The following is an 8,680-nucleotide window of genomic DNA, read 5'->3' as shown; positions in this document are numbered from 1 at the left end:
AAAATTGTTAGTCTATTTATTACCTCTCAACTACAGATAGAACCAAGTGACTGAGTTATAATATTCCTGTTTATTTATTTTATTACCTCTCAACTGCAAACTAGAATAAAATTATTTTTTACAACACTATGTCCGCTCGAGCACCCAAGATGTCGGATCTCCCCGACGATGTTTTCATAAAAATCGTTTCCCTTGCTGCAGAAGATCAATGGTGGTCACTTGGTTCTATTTTAAGGGCTGGTCGTAGGGGAAAAAATGCAGTATACAGTAAAGAAGTTCTAAAGACAGCTGCTATCTATTCCCTTTGTACTGATCCATCATAAATCAACACATCCAATGCCCCTGATGGTGGCCTCCAAATTGAAGGGCGGTACAGGCCTTTCTTCGTCAAATGCTTTGACGCCGGCAATCCCATTATCATCTACTACAAAGGGCTAAGGGTTGTGGATGAGGATAGAGATATCCAGCGTGGGATTGATATTCTCAGTCGTATTGTACCGGCCGATGGTGATGCCACCTTAGCACGTGGGGTACTAAATATTTGTCAAGGGAATGAGGTTATGGCCGTCCATTACCTCCAGCTGTTTGATGCACATCATTATCCTCTGATGTCTTCGGATGCCATGGAAACCGGTAATGATTTTCTGTATGAGTTATCTCGTTATAAGACGGCCCGGAAAAACGCATACGCAGCCTCCCATCGCTATCCTGACAGCCCGTTACTCCCTTCACCCGCTTGTGCTTGGATGTGTTGTTTGGATTATTGTTTCCATTCTCTCCGCTATGGAGACTATGTAATCATGTGCAAAAACTGTAACCTTTTGTGGTTGTCCCTCAAAGTCTCTGAGATCCTTTAGGGTTTCCAGCAGTGATTTCCAGTTTTACCTTAATATGTTCTATGTATCCACCTTTTATGCTTCCACATTTTAGTATCTACTCTCACTTTGAGGCTGAATTATAATAAAGTTACGGCTGAGCTATAGTTTTACGGGAAAACAAAAGGTCACATCGATTCATGTGACGGCTGAGTTATCAAAATAAACAATCTATAATGGCTAAGTTATCAAAAGAAAGGTCGCGTCTATTATTAGGTTAACTTACGGTTTCCCGCCAAAATTTTACTTAACAGATGAGTTATACTTTTACGGGAAAACGAAAGGTTTCGTTGATGGCTGAGTTATAGTAAGTAATGGCTGAGTTATCACACGAAACAATCTGAAAGTAGATAGCTGATATATATGACTTGACGGCTGAGTTAACAAAAGGAACAATCTGAGAGCAAACGACTGGTTTATACGACTTGATGGCTGAGTTATTACACAAAATAAAACAAATCTCCCTAACTACATCCGACAAGTGTTCACATTGTGCCCAACTTGCTTACATCGCGAACATGCTGGTTGCTTCCTAGGGCGTTTATTTTCAATGGCAACTTCCAAAGATGATTCAATCCTACGATTATTGGGCCTTCCTGGCTGGTTCACAACAATCGGAGGCAAGCACTTCTGATTATCCACAGCTTCAGGAGCAGGGAATGATTCATCTGGAGGCATGATTGAACCAGCCCATCCATTAACCAAATCGACACTCCTAAATTTTGGATCGCACATGGATATACGAGACACATCCATATGCTCTGCAGCTGCGATTGCGTGGATGCATGGTATTTTCTCGTGGTCGAAACTACGGCATGTGCATTTATTTAGTTCCAAATTTACAACATGCAAAGATGATCCATAGGTCACTTGCACACGTACAGCATCAATCGTTAGTACCTCCATAAGTCTTGATGTGGTGACACGTTCCTAGTAGGGAGTAGAACAAAAAAAAACGTTTTAGGCTGAATTATGAAAAAAATAACAGCTGAGTTATGAAAACAATTATGGCTGATTTATGGAAACTATAATGGTAATGGCTGATATATGGAAAAAGTTACGGCTAAGTTATGTAAACTTACCTGTAACAGTTTCTCAACACCTCGAGTGATCGTTGTTAGCTGCGATTTCGCATCCTCTCTCCGTTCAGAAAACCATCTGGTCATCATATTCCGTATCGATTCCAGCAGTCAAACTATGGGAAGATTTCTAGCATTTGACAGTGCATGGTTCATTGATTCTGCAATATTCGTTGTCATTAAATTGTACCTTTCACCCGGGAAATGAACACGTGCCCACATTCGGACACCAGCTCGTTGGAGGTATCCATGTAGTTCGGGATGACGTGCTTCAATCTCATTGAAAGCCTCATTAAAATCAGACAGCCTAACAAAATTAATAACCCATCTGTTGACACCAAACAAATTAATAAATCAGCCATAACATAGAGATTACTCAGCCGATACATTCGAATAAGTCAGCCGTAAATAATGAATAAATCAGCCGTAACATGTAAATAACTCAGCCTATACATACCTATAAGTCAACCATTATTATCAATAAGTCAAACGAAACATAGTTATTACCTTTAGACTAAATTGCTTATTGAAAATGACTCCGACACTTTTAGGTTTAACATCCGGACCAAGATCACCAAGATAGTCCCTGTAAAAACCTGTCAATACATCAGCTGTTGATTGGCGGGATCTAATAGAACGTTCCGTCACAGAACATGTGTGTTCCGAATCGTACACACGAACATGAAAATCTGGGTCATTCCCTTGTACAGATGCACGAACTCTCCAAAGACATCCTTCAACCCAGCACCTAAAAACCACTTGTCTCGGATTTGATACTGGTACATTAAAATCAAATCCATCCCTAACCGAAATAAGTTTCACGTGATTCCTGAACTCCTTTTTGCTCATGTATCTTTGTCCCACGGCAATTTTTAGCGTTGACACCTCCAACCTAATAGCCTCCGGACCCATCTTTGATCCGGCAAAGTTATCATCTTTATGAGCTTTCTTCTGAGGAGGCGGAGTAGGTGGGTCTTCCTCTTTACTATGAGGCTCGCCCAATACAGAAAATTGCTCGTCATTAGATGACTCACCATCGGAGTCGTCGAAAAAATCAAATCGGCTTGAAAATTCATCGTCTTCTTCTTCGTCAGATGCTACTTCGACAGCTTCTTCTTCTTCTTCGTTTTCTTTGTCAACAATCTTACCATAATCAAAACAAGTGTCTTCAAATCCCCCACCGTACACTTCGTATGTAGGTTCTACTTTCGAGTCACTGCTTATCATACTTCCTCTAGCTCCACTAGTTTCTGTAGACTGTTTTGCCGAAAACTCTACACAGAGACGTAGCTGATCGGTTTTCCATAGCCCGAAAAAACATTGCAACTGTCGATCATTGGAGACAAAAACTGGTGGAGTATCATGCGCCATTAGTTTCAGTGCCTTGTTCGAGAACATGTAGCTCAGCTTTAGCTCATGGCTAAACGCGTCCAATCCGTAGTCTTCAAGAACAAGCTTCACAAGCTTGTCGTGTGTTGTGCCTCCATCTATCTGCACAATTATACAACCTCTATCGTCGGTGTTAAATACATATCTCTGTGTCTTTACCCAATTACCGGAAACAACTAGAACCGGAACTGGATCCATGAAAGAAAAATGAAGAACAAGGTGAAGAAGAAGTAGAAGAACAAGGTGAAGAACAATGTGAAGAAGAAGTAGAAAGAACTAGGTGAAGAAGAAAAGTGAAGAAGAAGTATAAGAACAAGGTGAAGAAGAAGGTAAATAGTTCACTTATTTACCAGTTGAAGAACAAGAGTCGAACGACGTTTCGTATTTCCGGAGAAAAAAAAAGATGACATGGAATGCTGACATGGATGCTGCGTCCGACATGACAACTCAGCCATCAAACAATTAATAACTCAGCCTATATAAAACTCATTCACAACATGAAAAACATTACAGTAGTTAAAAAAACATTTTCATAAGTCAGCCTATCACGACTGAGTTGTAACGATAAGTCAGCCTATCACGGTTGAGTTGTACGATAACTCAACCGTAACAGTTGCTCATAAGTCAGCCGTTTTTCATAACTCAACCAGTCGGAAAATAGTAATTCAGCCGTGTCATAGTGATAACTCAGCCAAAATTTTGACAACTCAACCATCGGGTGAAAACTCAGCCGTAAGGACGGCTGAGTTATATCATATCTCAACCAGATTTTAATAAGTCAACTGTAACTCTTGGTTGATTTATGCTATAAGTCAGCCGTCCGCTCTTACTCAAATGTTTTTTTCCATAACTGATCCGCAACATACCTATAACTCAACCGCAACATACCTATAACTCAACCGCAACATTCATCTGTAACACGTTACGGTTGAGTTATGGTTACACGTCAGCGATTTGTGACGTGGCAATGGCATTTTTGTAATAACGTTTTTTCCAGTAACATTAAACAAGGACACGTTGGGTAATTTGAAAATAGCCTAAATATTCTAGTAATAGAATCTTTTTTTGTGGATTCTAGTAATATTATCTAATTTGGATAACATTTAAATAAATCATCCATTTTCTTGGTATTTTAGAGTACTAACTATAGTTTTTAATCTCGTAATAAATAATAATAGACTAACTCTTATGTAAATTTTGAAGTTAATGCAGAAAAATAAAACACTTTGAATTTTGGGAGCTTTACCTTTGGCTGTTTTTAACAGAGCTCTCGGAGAGAAACCAAAGATGGTGAGAGTCAGGTCATGGAAGAAGGAGACAATCCTGCATTCTTCAAGATTCTTCGAAGGGAAGACTTGTCTTCTGAAATCATGGTAGGTCTCTTAATTTCTCATACTTCTTATTAGCCTTTTTTTTTTTTTTTAATGAAGACTGAATCTTTTGGTTCTTTAGTATGTCTCTTGTGCTCTCTCATGAACTTTAGATCTGTCTGTTCTTTGGTGATTTTTTGCTCTTATATAAACTAATTTTACTGCCTTTTCCGGGTTTCTTATTGGGTTTTGTGTGTGAAATGATGGGATTAGACCAAACCTTACTAAACCAGTGAAAAAAGGTTGAAACTTTGAATGTGGCTTCATTTAATCATTTCTTGATTTTGTTGTTGTGGCCCTCTGAAGAGAATGATTCCTCATCACTTGATAAGAAGCATCTCCGACAAGTCTTCGTCGTTTAAGATGGTCTTAAAAGTGCCATGGGGGAAGCTCATGGCAAGCACGAACCCAATTTTTTCACTACCGTGAAGATCGTGGATGGAACCAGTTTGTGAATGACAACGGTTTGGGTGAAAATGAGTATCTTACCTTCACTCATGAGGCAAATATGTGCTTCAATGTAAAACATCTACGAGGCAAATGGTAAGGAGATGCTTAGACCAAGACAATCTTCTACCACTACTTCTAGTTCCAGTAAGTGTTCATCTATGTCTGAATGATTATAGAGAAGAAGAAGAATACAGTCGTTAATTCATTCCGTGGTTGATTTTGGTGAATACAGGTCGGAACAAGAGAGAAGAGAGAAAGAGCAACTACATAGTCATAGATGTGAAGAAGGAAGAAGAGCCAGAGTCTTGTTCTGAACAGAGCTATCCAGGTCTTAAAACAGCTGAATCGACAAGTGGGAAATCGAAGCAGAAACAGGAGCTTAACTTGAGAAAAAGGGAAACCACAAGAATCCAAGAAAAGTAAGAACAAGAAGGCGGATACTGTTTCTAATCTGAAGTCGACACCTCATCTCTTGTTCCAGAATTCAAGATCACCATCAAGAAATCACACCTCCTGTTCTTGGTAAGATAAGCAAGGAAAAACCAGTCACACATTGTCAAAATGGTTGTATTTATATATGTGAACTAATGTAATACAACTCTGTGATTTAGGGGATCCCGAAGAAGTTTGTGGACATGCATATGCCAAATCAGACAAAGATGTTCAAGATTCATCATCCCAAGGGAAAGAAGTCATGGGAGGTTACGTATGTGGTCACTGATGTGAAGTAAAGATTTTCTGCTGGATGGAGCCGTTTCGCCAAAGAATTAGGCTTAGAGGTCGGAGATGTTTGCACGTTCAAGCTCATCGAACCAACCGAGATGTGTGTCAAAGTCTCTAAAGAATAGACTCCATGATGATTGATGATGATGACGTGTGAGGTGTAGCTGAAGAATGGGTGAAGAACTTGTGTTTAAACAACGCATAGGACTCTCTGGTCACTGAGATTTCTGAGCTAAGTTGGAGATATTTATCCATGAATCAAGCGTCGTGATAGCTTTTCCAGACGATTGTACTTCCCGTGCCAAGGTTACTCCTTCAGCTAGTGTTTGAACTCGGTTGCTAACGCAGGAGAGCTGCAGCTGCGTTTAGGATCTGAAACAAGATTTTGAAAATGCAGAAGTTCAAGAAAAAGTAGGAAAGTTTTCAGAGAGAAAGAGAATGTTGAATCTGCAAGCAAAACAATATTATACCAATGAATCGGCAATTGCTCCACGTTCCCCTGAAAGAACACGTCTTAACACATCCGCATTATAGTCTGGACCTCCACCTCGCAAATCCTCAAGTGTACAACGAGAAATACCAAAATCCACTGTCAAAAGATATCTTTAACTCTCCCGTTTTACCAAGTTGCCTGTGCACTCTTCATTTTAGAGAGGGAATAGAAAAGGTAGACAGTTGAGTGAGAAATCATTACATGGATCGAATGAGAATTCTTCGATCTTTTCGGGGGTTACATCATAAACTAGCCCTCCTCCTGTTGTTACCCATGATTGGTTAATAATAATCGTAGGATAATAATAATAGTCATCAGTTTTGGGAAGAGATAATCGTACCTAATGGACTCATTTCGTCTAGACCATACGAGTGTACCACCAGTGCTCTTTACATTCCAAATCGTTGCAGCGCCTTTGCCATCTTAACAACCTATAAAAACCACACAAGCAACAGTAACTTTAAATGTCTCTTCTTTTTCTTGACGAACCTAGCTAATTTCAGCAGGAAGTAAATGTACCAGATTTTTGTGGTATACACCAACGACAGCATAAGACACTCTAGCAGGGTTAAGCATAGGTCCCAATATGTTAAAAACGGTTTTTATTTTAAGCTTTTCCGGACAGGACCAACAATCTTCATAGCTGGATGATACATAGGCGACATCATAAAGCCAATCCCCGATTCTTCGACACATCTTTTGATGCCCTCTGGTCCCAAATCCAGCATTACTCCTAGTGCCTCTAGTACATCAGCACTTCCACATGCAGAAGAACTCGAACGGTTCCCTTGCTAGCAAAATAAATACCCATGATTACATGACCGAAGAAGAGATGGGATCAATGAAACTATCATTTCTGTTAAGGAATTTCTCAGTCGTTACACCTTTGCTACTTTTGCGCCACAAGCTGCAGCAAGTATGGAAGATCCAGTTGATATATTGACTGTGTTTGCTCCATCACCACCTGTTCCAACTATGTCCACAACATCACCTAATCCTTCCACTTTCCTAGCATGTTTCATCATTGCCCTAGCCAACCCCACAACCTAAATGGAAGATGTTTACTAAGTGAAGTGCTGTAATATAGGATGATGTATTATTAATATGCCTTAGATTGACTTAATTGATACTTACTTCTTCGTATGTCTCGCCTTTAGCTCTCAGTAGAACTAGAAAGGCGCTAATCAGGACCTCGTCTGCCTCGTTCAGTAAAAACTCAAGAGATGATTCAGCCTCAGATTCAGATAGATCCACCCGATCAATCAAAATTTCAATCAACTGAGGAATATAATCATAGAACAGAGAAAACGCATAATTAGAGCATACTAATCTAAATCTCTGTCATCAAAGCAGTTTGAAGCTCAATAAAACTACAGTTCTTTTTAAAGCTGTTAAGTAATACACTTTATACTCAAGTCCATAATACCCATCAAGCCATACAAATGAACACAGACAGGACCAAACATGGTTTAGTCAGCATGAAGCAAATACCTCAATCCAACTCAGAAACCAGATACAGACATTTATAACTAGTTGATTTATCAAGACCCTGAATTGACAAGACTCGGAAACATTAGATAGAAGCACAAACTTAAACTGCAAAATCGAAATGAAAAAAATCACCTGGTTGAAAGTTTTGATGGAAAGGCTTGAATTGTCACAAGCGATTGGCAGAGCTTCAGGTGGTGCACTTAAACCACAGACCAAACCGAGATCCGGAGAGCAGGCGAATGAGCTGCAGCAGCCAATTCAAGATTCAAATCAAAATGACGACAAACAAGCAATTTCAAAGGAGGTGTTTTTTCACTCTAATATAAATAAATAAAAAAATCGAGACTTTACCTGAAATGCCCACGAATTGGGGACACAGCTCCGATCGATGAGAATCGTCGGCGATTCAATCCCGAATAAATTCTAACTCCAGTCAGGTTGGTTCTTCCGTAACTACTGGAGGCATCATCTACGGAATTAAAGATCTCTGAAAGTTTGATGCCGGAAACAATGGAGCTCGTAGCCGCCACCGCAATAACCATCTCTCGATCACTTAACAACTAAAACACGATGACGACATTTCTACAATAGATAAAAAAAAAAAAAAAAAGGTTTTCCAGTTAGACCACCCTTCTTAGATTTGGCGGTTGGAAACGTTGTGGGATTCTGAATTGGATGCGTGTTAGTGTTCGTAAAACGGAATCGTGGTCGGATTGTTCTTCGTTTCCGGCCACATCCAAAACGAAGAAGACGATTACTTTCTTCCACGTGCGTTTTTTGGTTTTTCTGGCCCAATAGAGGCCCAACTAC

General features: G+C 39.7%; 2 pseudogenes across 1 annotated transcript; one reads left to right on the top strand and one right to left on the bottom strand.

The window, feature by feature from the left end:
- Window positions 1–623: 623 nt before the first annotated feature.
- Window positions 624–6,011, top strand: LOC147929540 (B3 domain-containing protein At5g18000-like; annotated as a pseudogene).
- On the bottom strand, window positions 5,717–8,680 carry LOC147929539 (anthranilate phosphoribosyltransferase, chloroplastic-like; annotated as a pseudogene). Its single transcript, XR_015577333.1, has 9 exons — window positions 8,222–8,680; window positions 8,003–8,114; window positions 7,514–7,657; window positions 7,264–7,425; window positions 6,899–7,170; window positions 6,720–6,810; window positions 6,581–6,640; window positions 6,357–6,475; window positions 5,717–6,258 (listed from the first exon to the last, which is right to left on the bottom strand). The product of XR_015577333.1 is annotated as an anthranilate phosphoribosyltransferase, chloroplastic-like (transcript).

This window comes from Camelina sativa, chromosome 13, assembly GCF_030686135.1.
Source record: "Camelina sativa cultivar CO46 ecotype springtype chromosome 13, ASM3068613v1".
NCBI classification, from domain to species: domain Eukaryota; kingdom Viridiplantae; phylum Streptophyta; class Magnoliopsida; order Brassicales; family Brassicaceae; genus Camelina; species Camelina sativa.
This window is presented reverse-complemented; position numbering and strand designations above follow the sequence as displayed.